The sequence below is a fragment of the Sceloporus undulatus genome, chromosome 5 (assembly GCF_019175285.1).
Source record: "Sceloporus undulatus isolate JIND9_A2432 ecotype Alabama chromosome 5, SceUnd_v1.1, whole genome shotgun sequence".
Taxonomy (NCBI): Eukaryota; Metazoa; Chordata; class Lepidosauria; order Squamata; family Phrynosomatidae; genus Sceloporus; species Sceloporus undulatus.
The window spans coordinates 53,212,191-53,230,394 of record NC_056526.1 but is presented as its reverse complement, the minus strand read 5'-3'; positions in this window follow the sequence as shown (position 1 = coordinate 53,230,394).

Sequence of the window (18,204 nt, the reverse complement as noted above, 5' to 3'; positions counted from 1 at the left end):
TTGTGTCATCATATATGTCAACATATTCATATGGTAAAAATTTACAAACAAATATGCTTAGTATGACAGATGAAATAAAAATGATACAAAATCTAGACTTTTAAAAACTCTATTCCATCATGATCATGGCCATTTATTTAAGACATTAACTGGATATAAATTAAATACAATAACCTCAAGTACACCTATATTGGTTTTAAAACAGAGTTCCAGTTAGGACAGTGCTGAAAATTAGATTAAAATTATAGGACTTAAACCATGCCATCTCCAAAGCCAATTCATTGAACTTTTACCTTTGCAAGTGAATAGTAAATGTGCTATGCTTCAACATTTATTCATTTCAGTGGGGCCTACACATGAGAAACTCCCAACAGATTATGCTCAAGTTGTTTGCATATTGCAGAACATAGATGTGAACAAAGAAACCATGCTGCAAGTAATCTCCAGTGGCGTCTAAAACCCAGAATGTCTGGAAGGATTACATACAGCTTAATAGCTCCAATTATTTATCCATCCACCAAGATCCTATTTGTCCACACAAGTAAAGTATGAAGAGAAGCTGATAATTTGCAAACACAGCATATTAGAGTAAAGGTGTATAATTTACAGAGAAGGCTAAGGCGTGTTATGAGGAAAATCCTGTTACGGTATAGATCTGAGATAAAGAAAATCACAAATAAGAAACATCATGCTGAAGCCTATTTCAAAGATCTGCAAAGTATCTGGAAAATAATTATTCTCATGTAAGAAGCAAAGTGTGCACTTTGACTCATCTTGATAATATCTGCTATGTCAGCAAATAGCTTAGGAGGGGAACATATAGATTGAGGTTTAATGCACAATCTCACAGAATACATCACTGCACTACTATTCCAGTCTGATCTGTTTAGGACTGAAATCTGATACACAAGTTAGCTATACTACCAGTATCTGGAAAATATAGGCAAAATTCGACTACTATTGCTTTTAAGAACACAAGAAAAGCTGTATTATATGAGGGAGACTTATCCAGATTCTGGATGCGCTGTAGTCAACTAGATACCTATTGGAATCCCATAAGCAAATTATGGATGCAGCAACTCGCACCCAATGGTTTTCCATGGCCAAGTGGGGATTCAAATCCTGGTCTCCCAGTGTTCTAGTCTAACCCATAAAACACTACTAATCAAAACACTTGTTTTGATTAGTAAGAAGTTGGTATCTATTTTATTTCTCTGTGCAGGGCATTCCATAATCATAGCATTTTTGCAAGTGCAGATATACATTTTATATAAGCCTAAGGGGTCACAAAGCTCATCTACTACATTGGCTAGGCAGGCTAAGAATACAAGCAAACAGACTAGTTGATAATGATATGGGCATTAAAGGACTTAACTGCTGAAAAAGAAAGCAGTAATTATGTACAAATCCATAAACTGTGCCAATTAGTATTAGAGTATTTCTGGCACTATTTAGCAAATGTAGGGTATTGTGTGTAGTCATTAATGCTTAAGGAAATAATGTAAAGTAGTTCTCATGGTTTATCAATTTTAGTATTTATATTACATTTATTTTATATTTATATGAAGTTATTCTCTATTTATAGTACATCATTCTATTTTTGTATTACAATGTGTACTTTAAAAGTGTTTATGAGATAACGCCTGAAATCCTCTTTCTATTAATGGGAAATCTATAGTAATGGAAAGGAGCGAGAGAAAAAGACAAACAGACAAACAAAGATCACCCCAGCTTAAGTTATTGAAAATAGTTCCACAAACATATCGACAGTGGAATTTTGCCATGATTGTTCTATTACAATATGGCGAAATTCCATTGTCAATGTGTTTGTGGAACACACTGACAATGGAAAACCTTATGTTGAAAATAATGGAAAATATTATATAGAGAGGAGAGATTCTACCACTAGTGTGGCGTCTATACTGCAATATTAATACAGTTTGACACTGCTTTAACTGCTGTGGCTCCATGCTATGGAACTCTAGGATTTGTAGCTTTGTGAGATATTTAGCCTTCTCTGTCAGAGAGCTCTAGTGCCACAACAATCTACAAATCCCAGGAAATGCCATGACAGTTAAATGGCATAGAATTGTAAATAGTCTGCAGTGTGGTAGCACCTTGTGAGGAGAATTTAGCAGGGTCATCCAAGGTTGAAAAAACAATAATGTTCCAATGAAAAAAAATGGCTCCATCTTCTTCAATTGCTCCATTCCTGACTTTTACCCTGTTCTTTCTATATGATGCATGACATGTTAGTGATGTACCAACATGGGTTTTTTCCCGTTAGGATTTGAATACTAATTCAAGGAGAAAATAGATACCACAAATGATAAAATGTTCTTCCCTTACCTTTAAACAAATTGTTTGCCTATTCTTCATCAAAGTGAATGGGCCACAAATTCAGAAATTTAAGCCAATACGTTATGTCATAGGGTGGCTACTCATGGGACTTCATTCAGTGTTCAGCACATTGCTTCCTTCCATTCCTTAAATCCTTGTAGTTTCTTTCAGGGTGCATTCACACTAACGTTTTTGTAATAAGGAGATCCAAGGAAATTTGATGTTGCGATTTCGAATCAAAGTTCACACTACTTTTGCCACGATCAACTCTCTCCATGGCAGTTTAACCCTATTGACATTCACATTACCATTTGTATTGATTTAAAATGGAGCCGCCCTGTCAAACACGTTTGAATGCTCTCATTTTTTTTAAGCTGTCAATGAAATGATGAGTATCTGCATCATTCTACTTCCACTGTCATAGTTGGTAACATGACTCTACATCAGGATGTGGTGAGATCCTGAAGTCCTGGCAATGGGGGGCATTTTCTAGGAAAGGGATGGGGGCATGGAGGAATGGAAAGAAGGGGGACAAACAACACCCTCTATTTACTCCCCCCTGCCAACACCTGGGAGGTTCTGGCTGAGAATCGCAGGAGCCTTCCTTCATGGAGCTGGTCAGGAAAAAGAGAAGGGGGGGGGAAATGAGGCAGCTGCAGGGGGATTTGGGGGCAGGAGATCCCCTGCTCCATGCCTCTGGTGCCTGGCTGTGGCTTCCAGGGAGCTGGCTGTAGAGAGGAGCCCAGCGAAAAGGTGGCTAGTCTGTCTCAGATTCAGAGGCTGGTGATGGCAAACCCCTCTGAACAACCCTTGCTGAGAAACCCCGATGATATGTTCACCTTGGGGGGACTCATACTGTCTCAGCCTCTGAGGATGGTGATATGAAGTATGAATGGGCCCTCAGAAGGGGCAGGACAATAAGAGCATCAAATGAATGCTGATGTTGGAAATATACTAATTTGTATCTCCTGAAGTGACATTCTTTGTAAATGGACTGTAACCTTATGAATATTTTAAATGAATCTTTTCTATAACAATTATACAGTTTTACGTTACTAGCAGTGATAGGAAAGATCTATCAACAATCATTTCAAAAGGGTTTTATTTCAGCCTTGTTTATTTTTCAACACATTGCTACAGAGCGGCAATTTAAAAACAATAACATCTGAGGAAGTCAGTCAAGTTAAGTGCATGCACCTAGATTCCTCTAGATCATTATCACTTTCAAGTTAGTTAAATGGGTTTGGCATGCTCTTTTGAAATGACAACCATTGTACATCATGTGTATGCATGCTTTCCCATTTCAGGGCTTTGCAGAGTAATTATGCTGCTCCTCAAGAAGGCATGCTAAATTAGCATAAATTTGGTTTCCATCAGAAATGGCTCTCTTGTAACCTAGTGAAAGTTTAGTAAACAGTTTAGGAAAACCTACATAGGGAAGTGCCAAAAGAGAAGTTACAATATTTAGTTGGCAATACATATTTGGCCAGTTTATAATGCTCAGTTGTTACCCAAATTGCTTGCCATTTCCCTCTAAATTCTTATAATACTTATAATTAATAATTCTTTATTATAAATAAATAAATAAATAAATAAATAAATAAAATTATAGTTCTTATATTATTTCTTTGAGTTTGTATAATGTATACTTCTATAATGTAACAAAGATGCCGGCTTATTTCCCCCTGATGATTAAGTTGGAGTTGCTATTTCCCTTAAGCTTAGTGTACAGTATATAAAGAAGTGTTCTTTATACAGTATATAAAGAAGTGTTCTATAATGTCTTGTATTGAAGAGAGAGATTTTATAAGTACATCCCTCTGTTTCTACTCCAGTTTTCAACTCTCGTAGCATAAAACGATAGGCAATTTTACTTTTGTATAGTATAGCACACTATACTGTGTCTAGAAGTTGTTTTAGAAAGGCTCTTATTTTAGCAAGGACAAAGAGCCTGAAATCCTATATATACTACCTACACTATAATTAAGCTTCATTCTGAAGGGAAACAAACTGAATCAGTTTGCATTCTACACAGGAAATCTCAGTAGTTGTTCCAAATAGTCAGTGCTGATATTTGTTATTGCTATGTATCTTTATGTTGACCCCCTTGGCAAAGTTTATTCAGTGGGTATTTTGCCATTAATTTCCTTGTAGGATGAAAGAGGATAGTTTACCCAAGGTCACATAATGAGTTTCTGTTGCTGAGCTGGGATTTGAACCCTGGCTTCCCAGAGTCCTAGTCCAACACCGAAACTATTACACCATGCTAGCTCTCTCTGCTGGTGTGAAAGATCCTTCATGTTGGGCTAGTATTAGGCAACCCTTTAAATGGGATCCTGTATTCCCTTAAATCTGCATAGATTTAAGGGAATACAGTTGCAGTAACCCAACTTTTGTTTCTTAACTATATCAAATATTTCTAAAACTAACCATTAGTTATAATCACTGATGTTCATGTTTACCATTTCCAGGCACAGAAGAATTTCAGAAGAGACTGGTAATAATCGCAGTAAACAAAATTTAATTAATTAATATAATTATTGAACACAAAATAGTTTGTAATGGCAACAGAGCATCATGAAAAATCCCAACAACTCCCAAATGAAATCTAAACAGTTGGCAGTCAGACTCACAGCTTGGAACCCTTCCAAGTTAGATATAACCACTCTGCAAGCCATGAGAATAGGTCAGTGCTAACCTGCATGTAATTCCAAAACAGATTTTCACCTCACATATTGGGAGTATGCAGTTTTGATCTCCTGAATGCTGTAGGTGTTGAATTATATACTGTACTGTATGTTGTAGGTGTTGAGGGAGAAATATCCTCAAATGTATTTCTGATCCAGATCATCAAGGGTTTTAAAAGGTAAATACTAGAATCTGAAATAAGACATATATTTACAGGCAGGCACCATGGCGGGTTACAAAGTTTTGCTAAATTCTACGAGGCCCTTTTAATTTCAAACTAATTTCAGTCTGTTAGGGAAATAACTCTTAGGGGTTATTCAGAAGGTGAAAATAATCCAGGAGGAAACCAGGTAATGAATGTACCTGATTAAGTTGTGGGGGGCTGCCAAAAAACCCACTTAACTCAGGATAATTGATACTAGGTGTTTCTCTGAGTTTACTTTTTATTTTTTGCATCATCAGCAGTGTGAATAACTGATGTGAATACACCTGTGAATGGACTATGCATGCTCTGCTGCATCTTTCCCCTCCAGTGATGGGAGAGGAGGACACAGAGGAGCAATGGCTTCCCCCACTGCCCTTTTCTGCATCAATACATCAGTTGATTTACTGCCACCCTACATGGCTTGGGCCCAAGTTACTTAAGGGAATGCCTCTCCCTACACGATCCGCCCCCGCCTGCACTCTCAGAACAGCATAGTTGTTCTCCTGTTAGTCCCATGTTTTTTTTTTAAAAACATATTCTTGCTTTCTATTGCTCCAAAGCAGAAAAAGTTATTCATAATTGCCGAGCAAACCATTAGAAGGAAATTGGTCATTCAGAACAAAAGAAATAATTATTTACATTCTAAATGCATGCTGACAGGTACTAAGTGGGAAGTATAAATGGTAACAATGTCATCTTCTGTTCTCAGGTGTTGCTTTCTTTATTTTCATGTCTAATGCAGACATGTTTCCTTGGTTCCTATCTGAACAGACAATACTGTCAGATTCAATTATATATCTATGCTGTGGATCATTTCTGCCTTCTGGAAGAAGTAAAAGTTAATTAAATAGATGTGAATATTGAAAATAGAAAACTATACTTTTGTCATACAAAAAAAACACCTTTTATTTTTTACACAAGACATTTTACTATTTCTGTTCTTGTACATTAGTGTCACAATTTGTGTCTGATATTGTACAAGAACGCATTTTTTTTTTTGTAGAGCAGGAGGTTTAAGAGTGAGCACAAGGGATTCAGTGCAGCTTCTGGGGAAATCTTCCAATTGCCTTTGCAATCAAACTTCATCGTCAGATACTGAAATGACTATGATGATAGGTGGATTGGTGAACCTGGCCTGGCCTGAGGTTAACTGAAACTATATTGGAAAAGCTGGAGGAAGAGATGTGACTAATTATCAGATCCATCAAAACCACTGTTTGCACAGCCGAGTCTGTGAATGGAAACCGCACATCATTGGAAAGACTGTGGGGGGAAAATTCCCTTGAGGGCTGACAATTGCTTACAAGACATCCTGGGTGCTCGAACCATCCAGAATTACAGTCTGTTGCAGCCTATTTCTGTAAAGACCTGTGCTGTTAGCCACGGCTATCTGCGATTCAATCTGTACTGTATGTGCTGGAGGGCAGATGTCACATTAGCAATGAGAAATGTAGACGCCCACAAAGTAATACTGGCTGCATTCAAAAATGCAGCACAGACTTAAACACAAAGTTTTCTCAGGATCTGCTAACAATATGTCAGAAGCCCCTAAGTCTTATCTAAGAAGAATATAAGGATAAGAGTTATAAATATGAGGCAGGGAAATTTTCACCCAAACAATGACAAAGTTATAGCCCTGAGCAGCAGAGGTTATGCCTCTCATTAGATAATATTTGTTTTTATTTCATTATTCATTTCTATTTTTAACTGTTTCTGACCACCTATGTCATTAAACCTCAAGACAAATACAATTGTACTATACACTAAATTGCCTTTATTTATTTATGGGTGCATGGAGATCATTTTATATCACACTCAAAGAGAGAAAGAAAAGAAAAAGTAAGGTAAAAGTCTCTCAGCATTTTGGGTATTGTAAACGTGTTTCCTTTATGTTACTTCTTTCCTCCCAACTTTCCTATTTTACTTTTAGCAGTTTCCACCTGTAGTGCTATCAGCAGGTTGTTAACAGAAATTATTGTTCCAAACTCTGCCCTTTCTGACATAAGAAAAACCACATTCAATAGTAACAAATTGGTGAATTGACCAGGGCATGTTATATGAGCCTTCTTTCAAAAAGCAATTTGCACTGAGATTTTTTTCCTTAGATAATTTAATTTGCCTGCTTCTAGATCTGTGGTAAATTAGAATATAATGACAGTATATGGAATATTTTGTCTCTGAGTAAATAAAGTTGTTAATGTATTATGATACTAAAAAGCATATGGATATGGTGTTACAGTCAGCAATGCTTAACAAAGTTGTGAAGTGGAATTACTTGGGTAGTCCACTACAAAGGAAGTACTGTAGATAACAAAGATTTATTTCCACGAATGTGCAGAAATTTGGAGACAGTTCCATTCGAGGCATACAAAATCTCTACTCATGTCCAGGTATACCCCAGTTACTGAAGTAGATGTGTTCTTGGGCATTACTTCTTCAACAGAAACTTTGGTACCAGAGAGAGAAATAACACAGAAAGGTTAATGTTTGGTGTATACACACAAAAAAAGATGAGGCGTTCAGCATATTTGAGCAAATTTTCTGTTCAAAACTAAACAGTATGCACATGTGAAATGAAACAACCAACAAATTAAGTCTGCCTGCATGTGATTCCACATTTCTCTGAAAGCCAGTGTCTAAGAATTTGTCACAACATATCATGAAGGATGCATACTCTTCCTCCCTGAGTGAAGGAAATCAATTACTCTTCACATCCTACATTTAGTTACCTGCCATGAAGTTTGCAGTCCTTTCTGTACATAAGGTATGACAATGGCAACCTCTTTGGGACTGAAGGTCCCTCTTGGGAAAGTGACTAGGAGGCCTATGCCAGTAGAACCAAAGGTGGGTGGCAGTGGTAGCCAATGGCCTCCATGTACAGGTTGTGGTAAATCTGTCCTGGATTATGTCCTGAGTTCAAGAGAGATATAAAATGAGTTGAACTTATTCTGGGTACAGAGTTCAGCACCCAAAAAGCTTAAAGTGGAAAACAAAACCCAGAGTATATTCTCTGCACCATTGACATGGAAATGATTGGCGTCACTGACCTGAAGGACATTTCCCCCCACTCTTTCCCTCTTAATTAATCAATTTCTATTTATCTTCCATTTCCCCTCTTTCACAAACATTTAACTGTCATAACATCCTATGGAATCCTGGGATCCGCAATTTAGAGAAGGGTATTCAGAATTCTGAGCCAATGTGGTGCAATGGCTTCCCAAACTATAAACCTGAAGATTGCTTAGGATTCAGTTATGGCAGTGGAATCAGAGAGATGTCACTGGGGACTACGAAAGGGCTCTTCTTCCTTTTTCACACATCCCTACCTTTGCATCCATCTGTCACTCACTTCACACAATTCATTCCATTCACATCCAACCCATTCACCTTCTTTTCTTGTGGACTGGGTAGAGAAAAGGTGAACTGCTAACGCAGGCACCCATAGCAATTTGTTTCTTCACTGTTAGTTCATGTGATGTAAAAGAAGTTTCTCAGCCTAGCAAAGAATAATAATATGCTGCTAAAGAAGGAACAGAGGTTAGTGCGGCTGGATCAAAATGAGTTTCAGTGGTATTGAAAGACATTTTTTCAGTAAGGATACTTACTTTTACTATGTATACTTGCCACTTGTGGAAAATACTTGTTGTATGTTGTAAATTATGTTGTAGAACGTCTATGCAGGCACCATAGTTTGCACTGTGAATCTAGTTTATCAATGGCATATTATATGGGAAATAAAAGCATATATTAAATATATGTTCCATAAGTAAAACCAAAAAATAATGCTGGTTAATATCTTTCCTGGGGCACAAAAATGTTATACAAGTGGCACATATGTTTAGAAAGCTCATGCCATACTAAAAACAAGGAAGATCTGTAACATGAAAATAATAAAATTATACGCCTCTGTTTTCCCAAGAGTTATTCAGTCAAGTATGAAATCAAAGAGAGTGGTAAAAAAAGTAGCAAAAGCTACAAACATGGCACTAATGACCATATTACCAAATTAAATGATCATGTTATTTTAATTACCAAATGAATACAAGTTAGCTGAAATATTACAAAGTCTGGGCAATTTTTAAAATAATCTTCCTGTTGCAAACCAAACCAAAACAAAACAAAACACCCAAAACATCAGATTTGGCATCAGATGAGAATACCATCAGATCTGGTATTCCAGATAAGAAGTGTCACAACTGAAAAGAGTAGTATGATCTTATAAGCCAGTTAACTGGCAAAACCATCTCTGAGAATTCCTTGCTTAAGAAACCCCTATGAAATTATTGGGCTGCCCATAGGTTGACAAGTGACTTGAAGGCACATACGAGCACACAATATTATCAGCACTGCAGCCACTAGGTGGCATCAGGGGTTGGAGGGAAAGAATACCAGTTAGTTTCAGATTTTTACCTTAGCTGATCTCTGGGGTCTTTTCTCTCAGGAAAATGGGGATGAGCCTCTGGTCACTACCACCCTAATCTCAATGGTGAAGGAGGGGGTGCTTGGGTATTGAACAGCAATTTTTTGTGGGATGGATGGTGGAAGGGGGTTAACCCTCTGCTCCATTTCCCCAAACCAAATCTTCATACAGATACATCTGCTATTTTTAGAAGAAAAATGCACTGTGAGATATATCACATATCTTTCACATAACACATAATGATCTACATGACCTGTTTATCAAGCAGAGTGGCTGCCTCAAACAGGCTGATTTAGTATGTCATGAAAGGACGCTGCATTATTATTTTCTTTGTTGAATTTTTACATCCAGGGAACAATAATTTGGTACCCCAAAGCTACTTCTAGGGATTTTCTGCCTTAGCTCTCAGAATAACGTGCACAGTGTAGGTTCTTTGTACCTTGATGTGTATGTTTGCTGGGGGTGCAGCAAAATGTTTTAGACCAGCCTTGATTATTTATCACTAAAAGCTACCATCTGGGTCTGATAGTCAACCAGTCAACTGTGCAGTTTTTATAGTCTCATATTTATTTTTAAATAAAACCCCATGTCAGAGGAGCAGACTTTTGTGAACCTGAATGTCAAAGCAACCTTACCAATTAATAGAGTCTACACCTATGTATAATCTCCCCCTCTTATTAAATCACAGTGGTAAAATGGATGTTATATTTATGTTAGAGCAGGGTGACCTGGATTCATTTCTCACCAAGCTATGAATCTCATTTGGTTACCATGAGCTAGCAAGTGTCTGTCAATCCAGCCTCCTATGAATGATGAAAATCCCTTTTCTTCTTAAGGAAAAGTGGGAGGAATAAAAGATGATGTAAATATAACATTGGATGTTGCTACCTGTTTTCTCTTTGTAAAGAAAATGCATCCAGACATTTACAAACTGGGAAGAGTGTCAGGGAGGGGTTGAGAACGATAATTTCAAAAACAGGCCACAAATTTTCATCCCCAAACATTCCTATATGCCATATAATGTGGTTGCTATTGGAAGCATCCTTCCTTTTAAAGCATGCTTTCTGACAACACAGCTTCATTTCCAAAAGGAAAAATAGTCTGAAAAAGGAATGCTTCCCTTTCCAAATAATGCTACAAAAAAGGAAAGCTTATTCTGCAGACTTCTGTATGTGAAAAGGAGTCCTTTGGCCTTTTATAAAGGTGAACATTTATAATGAATATGCCAAACAACATTGATTAATATGTCATTAGAGCTTTGCTCAGAAAGCTCTGAGGCCCAGTTTAATATAATGCTCTTTGCTTTATGGATGGAATACCAGGCTGCCTTGTACTTACAAGAAGTGTCTTCTTCAGTTGAGATTCAAACTGATGCAGCAATGACCTTTTGTCAAGATGTTCATCATGGTTTATCTTTATTGTTTCCTTTTCAACAGTAATCTAAATATGCTTCTTTCCAAATAAGGACCCACAGTTTAAATGAGTGAATGAATTGTTTAGAAGTATTACTGCTAAGAACAATTACACATGAATTTTCTGGCTAATTTGCATTATAAACCCAGTAAAATAACATAAAACATCTTAAATGCTTTAAATGATTGTTTTAAGAAAACTAATTAAATGCACCTTTATTCCGTCGGGGATAAGGTGCTTTAAAACCAATGCACTAATCTCCTAAGAGGAGGTGGGAAAAGACAACCTAAAAGCAACTACATGTTTGAAGGAATCATACATAACATTTCTTTCATTGGAGGTGATGATGATGGAGAAACAATGGATTAAACTAGGGACAGGAAAACATGCAAGAAAAACAAATTCTGGCTCTCCTTCCAGCAGTTATGTCAGTATTTATAATTCTAATCAGTTCAATTAAATGTGACTTTGAACAGTGGGTGTTTTTGTGCTTGTCTTTATAGGTAAAACTATATCCTGGCAAAATCCAGTGTTGCTTTCAGGTATTGCCTATGTGTTCAAACCATCTCATCCCTCTCAAAAGTATATTATGCAAACTTGGCCAGATCAGCTGCCTTGTAAGTAACAGCAAGAAACCTAAATTAGAGATGTTGCTAAGTTACAAACCAGATAAGGCTACGGCATGTTTCCAAATTTATATAAACATTCTGTCTTAATTTCAGCAGAAGGATATCATGCAGTCTTAGCTGAAGATGGTACCCGCATGGTTAGCTTGTAAGATGGATTTATCTCTTGCTCTCCTGCTCTCTGCAGGGCCTTACTTCCAGCAATATTTCAAAGAGGCATTACTGCATTCAGATCCTATTACAACGTATAATGTAAGAAAGAAATAATGTCTAATACCCAGCATGGGAGCTTTTTAATGGTAATACACTTTATCCCACATGCCACCCCCAAGATGCACTGTGCTGGCCTAGAGTATGAGCTCCTGGCAAATGCACACAAATCTGTGTATTCTGACAACACAAGGAAAACAGGCCCCTTTTAGAAAGCCTGTAGAACAGGGATGCCTTCATACACACAGATAATGTAGACATTAATCCACTGACTGAGGGAATGGGATTTGAACTGTGCAAATTCTAGTTCAAAGGAGAAAGCCTTTTTAGTCATGATGTCTTTGTTATCAATGTTTAGCTAATAAACGACTTAATAAAAACTACATGGTTCTGATTGGCTTACAAAATGGATTTGGATTTGTCTAAAATTAGAGTTGGCCTGGCATCATGTAGGAGTGATCATTATAAAAATTCATATACAGGATCTAAAATGGCAATATTTTTTTAAAAGTGTAGGCATTATTTATCTAATCTTATATTGGGACAAAGGTTCTAGTTATATGAATCTCTGTTACTCAGTAAACAGAAGGTGGCCTTGACATGCAGGGCTGTTGATATCCATACAGAACTACTGACCTCCTAATGAAAATGTAGCATATGACAGTCATATTGTTGTTGCTTAATTGTGAGTCTCTCTGTCTTCTGTGATATTGGAAAACTCACATAAGTATCTCATCAGTTCTTCAAAAGCAGGCAAAAATCCACTAAATCACCACAGAATTAATGTAAATACATTTATCCCTCTGTATCCACAGATTCTACCTTGATGGGTTCAGTCATCTGTGGATTAAAGATATTTAAAAGAAATTCCCAATAGCAAACCTTAATTTTGCCATTTTATATAAGGGATGCTATTTTACTATCCCATTGTATATAATAGGACTTGAGCATCCAGATTTTCGTATCCATGGAGGGTCCTGGGACCAAACCTCAGTAGATACAAAGAGCACACTGTAGTTGTACAACTTGAAATCATTTTTACAAAAATAACAGAAATGTAGACCTCTGGGTGACCTTGGGCAAGTCACATGCTCTCATCCTCAGGGGAAGGCAATGGCAAACCTCCTCTGAACAAATCTCACCAAGGTGATAGGCTCACCTTAGAGTAACCATAAGTTGAGTTGTTACTCAAAATCACACAACACACACAGAGACCTCTTTTCATTACCTCAAGAATCTTATACTCTGTGAAACCCGCAGGGTGACCTCCAACCAATCAGTCTCTCTCAAACTGATCTACTTCACAGGACTGAGGATAAAGAAGGATCTTTTTGGACTAAAGATGGGAAAGAATTTTAACAAACCAATACCTAATTAATATTTCAGTTGTATCATTGGCGGGGTGAATATACTGCATGCTGGTAGACCAGCTATCCTGTCATATCCATTCAGTTCAGGATGGGGGAGTTGAAAACACACCATGTTGCAAATCCCAAAGCAGCAAGAAAATGGCAGCCATGTGTGCATTATCACGGGAAGAACAACAGAATGAGTGCTATGTGTACATGCAAGTATACACACTATTTCACTTCTTTTTCCATTAGTGTAAGCAAACATATTTGCACTAGTTTAGCAGTTGATGTAAAATTACACTTGACAAAGGATGTGTATATTGCCTCCTGTCTTGTCTGCATCCCCTCCATTTTAGCTGTTCTGTTCATGTGTATTTGGTAGTAGAGCACTTTCACAAATGAAGTATTCTACTGTGATGTCTGGGCATCAGCGTATTTTCCATATCAAAATGCATTGGTATAGCAGAGCTTTCACTAAATCCTATAGTGTCTGAAGGAGTATGTTAGGAATAATTGTAGGGCTATGTTGTATTCATTAAATTAATGAATATTAGCGTTGAAGCCAAATGGAGCCTCCTATGATTGTTGCCAGTGTAACACTGGTGGGTGACAGAAACAAACAAACAAACAAACAAAAAACAAAGCTGTATGCTCATTTACTAAACTTTCCAAAATATGTGACTGGCCAGAGTTTGGAAAAGGTACTTTTTAGAATTACAATTTTCAGAATCTTGCAACTTCCATGACCATTGACTATGTTTGCCAGTTTTAACTACTGCATACTCCATTGGAGAATATGGTAGACCAAATGGGCTCTTCATCTGATTCGGATCTGCAATTCTTCAGTTTTTATAACTTGTATATATTTCATATTTAAAATACTAAAATCCCATGTTAAAAATCCAGAGCATTCAGTAGCATTAAATCTACATTAAAAGGGAACTGTATTAATGCAGGGCATATGATACTTTAGTTGAGAGCTTTGCCCTATTCCTCTCAAAATTCTAAATCCTTTAAAATAAGATATATCACATCATGAAAAACAACAAAAACAACTCACAACCTTGTGGTAATGTTTTTCTTCTTTTTATCTTCCTGAGAGCAGAATCCCTCTTAACTGTAAAGTCTCCTTTAAGATGTTTCACTACCAAGGATATGCTAAAGCTGCTTTTGCATTTGTTATGATATATCTAGTGCCTTCATACTGAGTTATCCACTGGAAGCCAAAGAAAGATCCTCTGAAATGTAAATCCTCCTTTTGCTGGTTCTTAATACAACTGTGACAGGCAAGAGAAGTGTTTTGAATTCATGATTCCTTCCTCCAGCTTACACACACCTACATCCCCACCCTTCTTATTCAAGTGATTCTTTATATAGCCTGGATATCAAGTTGTAGGATTAACTCAGCCTTTTAGTTTGTTAGTAGCCACGTGAGGAGATGCACAGTGTTGGTACTTTGTTGATGAATTAGTTCTGCTACCAGTCAGCTGTTAGCTCCAAATGATAAATATTCTCCTCACATCCCAGTATTAGAAATCACAGCTTTTCCCAACACCATTGCCACTGAAAATATCATATAGTGGGTCCTTGGTATCTGCTGAGTTTTGGTTCGAGAAGCCCCCATGGATACCAAAATCCATGGATGCACAAGTCCTATTATATATAATGGTGCAGTAAAATGGTATCCTTTATATAAAATGTCAAAATTAAGCTTTGCTTTTGGGGATTTTAAAAAAATATTTTCAAGCTGTGTCTGGCTGAATTCATGGATGTAGAATCCATGGATACAGAGGACTGACTGTACTAGCAGAACTGGACCAAGGCAGTTTTCTGCCTGAGAACATGTCTACATGGGCCAAATGAAGTGCTTTTGTCCCATCCTCATGGCAACCTGTCTTCACAATGCAGAACAAAACTCCCAATTTGACTGTGGACTGTCTTCATGATAACAGGCCAGTTCCACACTGAATGCAATGCCTTCCCTTAAAACAGTTTAAAATAAGTCTCCTTTTGCTCTGGATTTTGCAGGAAAATTCAGAGCACCCCATAATGGTGCCGGGTAGGTACTTAAACACGTGTCTCCTGCTATGTCACCTGCTGCTAGCATGAGTTGCTCCTGTGTGATTGAAACTGGCCACCTTGTTTCTGACTTCAGAGGGAGTGAGGAGCAGGGCACCTGGCAACATAAAGGGAAGCATGTTTGGACAGCCACCTGGCATGACTATAGAGTTCAGAGGTAAGGAGGTGAATTTAGAGCAGCTCCAGAACCTGAATATTCTGGGAGTAGCCTGGAGTATTCTAGATGGTGCAGTTGAGTCCTAAGACAGTGCAGCCATACCACCCCTCCAAATCAAGCAGAATAGTATTCTAAGAAGCCATGTTCTTTGGCTCATGAAGCAGATAGACCAAGAAACTCCATTCTCAGCCATACAAATGCAATAATCACAAGCCAAATAACGGACACTTTAGTGTCTTTTCATGACACCTCAAATCTGCTGGCTGAGCCAGTTGGCTCATTCTGCCTAATGGTAGGACCTATCATGACACCAGATTCTTTTTTGTGAGCATGGCTGTGGGGTTGAGTATATTTGTTCTTCCCTAAGTGAATGACCCTCAGAACAGTTATAATAGCACCATAGAGCCTGTTGTTGGTAAGACCCCACACTTATTCTTAACATCAAACCACTTTCATAAATGTTAAGTTTCATTTAGTTAGCAACAGCAATACAATAGCAGCTTCATTTATATACTACTTTGTACCACACTAAGCAGTCTCTAAGCGGTTTACAAATGTAAGCTACCGATATACTCATCTATAAGTCGAGGAGTTTATGCCCCAAAATTGACCCTAAGTACCAGGTCGACTTATTTATGGGTCAGTATTGTAATGCGATAGCAGCTCTTTCAGATTTCCCTGTAAAGTCAGGAGAGCAGTTTCTTTCTCTTTTGAGCCAAGCAGAAAGTCCTGGGTGATTAATTGATTTTAAACAAACCAACAGAGTTCCTCTCCTGCCCGTGCTGCTGTTTGGGGAGTGAAGGATGAAATGAAAGCTGAAACAAAAAATCTCAATTAAAAAGCCTCTTCTCATAGGCACACATACACACACTGAAAGAGCCTCCATGTTTTACCTTCTCCTTATCTATGGGTCATGGTAAAATCCATAATTTTGGCCCCCAAATCTGCCCTCAACTTATACATGAGGTTGATTTATAGTTGCGTATATATGATAATTGCCTACAACAAGCTGGGTGCTCCTTTTAGCAACCTCAAAAGGATGCAAGACTGAGTCGACTCTGAGCCCCTGGCTGGGATTGAACTCACAACCTTGTGGTTTGTGAGTGAGTGGCTGCAGTACAGGCATTTAACCACTGTGCCACCAGGGCTCCTGATGGTTATGGTTAATGTAGGCCCGTTACAGACAGGCTCTACCGGCGCCCCCGTCACGTGCTAGGGGTTGGCCGAGGACCTAGCGTCCACACCGGCCTCACCCCTAGCACGTGACGAGGGCGTAAAGATGGCGGCGCCCTATACACACAGGTGCCGCCAACTTTACGTGCTGGATGCATAGCATCCGCACGTCGCGCTCCAGATGTGACGCCATGAGTGCGCGAGTAGTGCCTCGCGGCATCTCATCCGGGCAGAAAAAGAAGCGCCATTTCGGTGCTTCTTCTTTGCTGCATCCGAGAATTGCGCGGTTTGGATGCTGCGGTCTCGGATACAGCAACCAGCAGCAGCGCGAGACTGCCCCTTGTGGGCAGTCTGTAACACACTGTAGTTATATTTAGGAAACCATAATTGCTGCAGGGTCTCCACCCCCAACGCCAAGGTCTCTGAGGGAATTCTGGGAGGGTGTTTTAAAGGATCCTCCACCCACAGGTGCCCAGGTAGTCACCTCTGATGCTGAGCTGCTGTTGTTGCTGCAGGGTCTCCACACCCAACGCCAAGGTCCAACCATAATTATAACTTGCTATAGTCTCTAGGGCCAAGATTCTTTTGAATAATTACAGCAGCACATTTACACCAGCACATGAAACAGTAAAGATGCAGACACCACAAGAGATGCAGCATTGGTGGCAAGGAGAAGCAGACAAAGTTGATGGTGATGGGAGGGGAGGCTGTTTTGGGAAGTATTTTGATTTAACTGCAGTTGCATTGGATTTCAGCTAGTTAGAATCCATATGTGTGTGAGTGTGAGCTGTGTTCAAAAGGAAACCAAGTTCATTATCAGATGGAAGTTTTATCAGGTGAAAGAAGGAAAACAGATGACTTTCCAGTCTAACTTCAAGAACTATTGATCACTGTCAGAAGTCTAGGGCTTATCCATAAATAGAGTGGTGGAGCAATCCAGAAGTTGTAAAACCAGTCAAGACCATATCCAAAATGAGACAGGAACCAGGAGATATATATTTTTTCCAGCAAAAAGCTAGCATTTGCATACCATTATAATGCTGGAGATTTTCAGCCTTACTTAGTTTCCCAGCTGCATTTAATTCAGTATTCTCAGATGGATTCTTCTCAAGATTTTGATTGGAACCATGTCATGCATCTGAGGGGGAGAGGAGGGGACACATGCTTGAACGAATACCTTTCTCTGATGATAGGGGTTTCCTCCCACTCTTCTTCCTTAGACTGGCTTGCTGACATATGGTGAGGGGCCACAAATTCAGCTTGGTTTGGCTAGCTAGAGGAGAAGTTGTAAGACCTGTAACCATGCTTTGTCTCATTGACAATAATAATTAACAAGGTAACTGATCGACTTTCCTAATAGCCACAAGGCAAAAATGAGGATTAGCTATTGAGTACTTGCTGTGTATGTTTCGTAACACCTAGTTTAGATGAGCGGCAGAAAGAAACATGCAAAGTTCTACCGCAGTCTTATTAGAATTCTAGGCTTCCATTTTTCTGCTTTATGCTCAATTCTAATTGTGAATATTTGACAAATTGTTTAC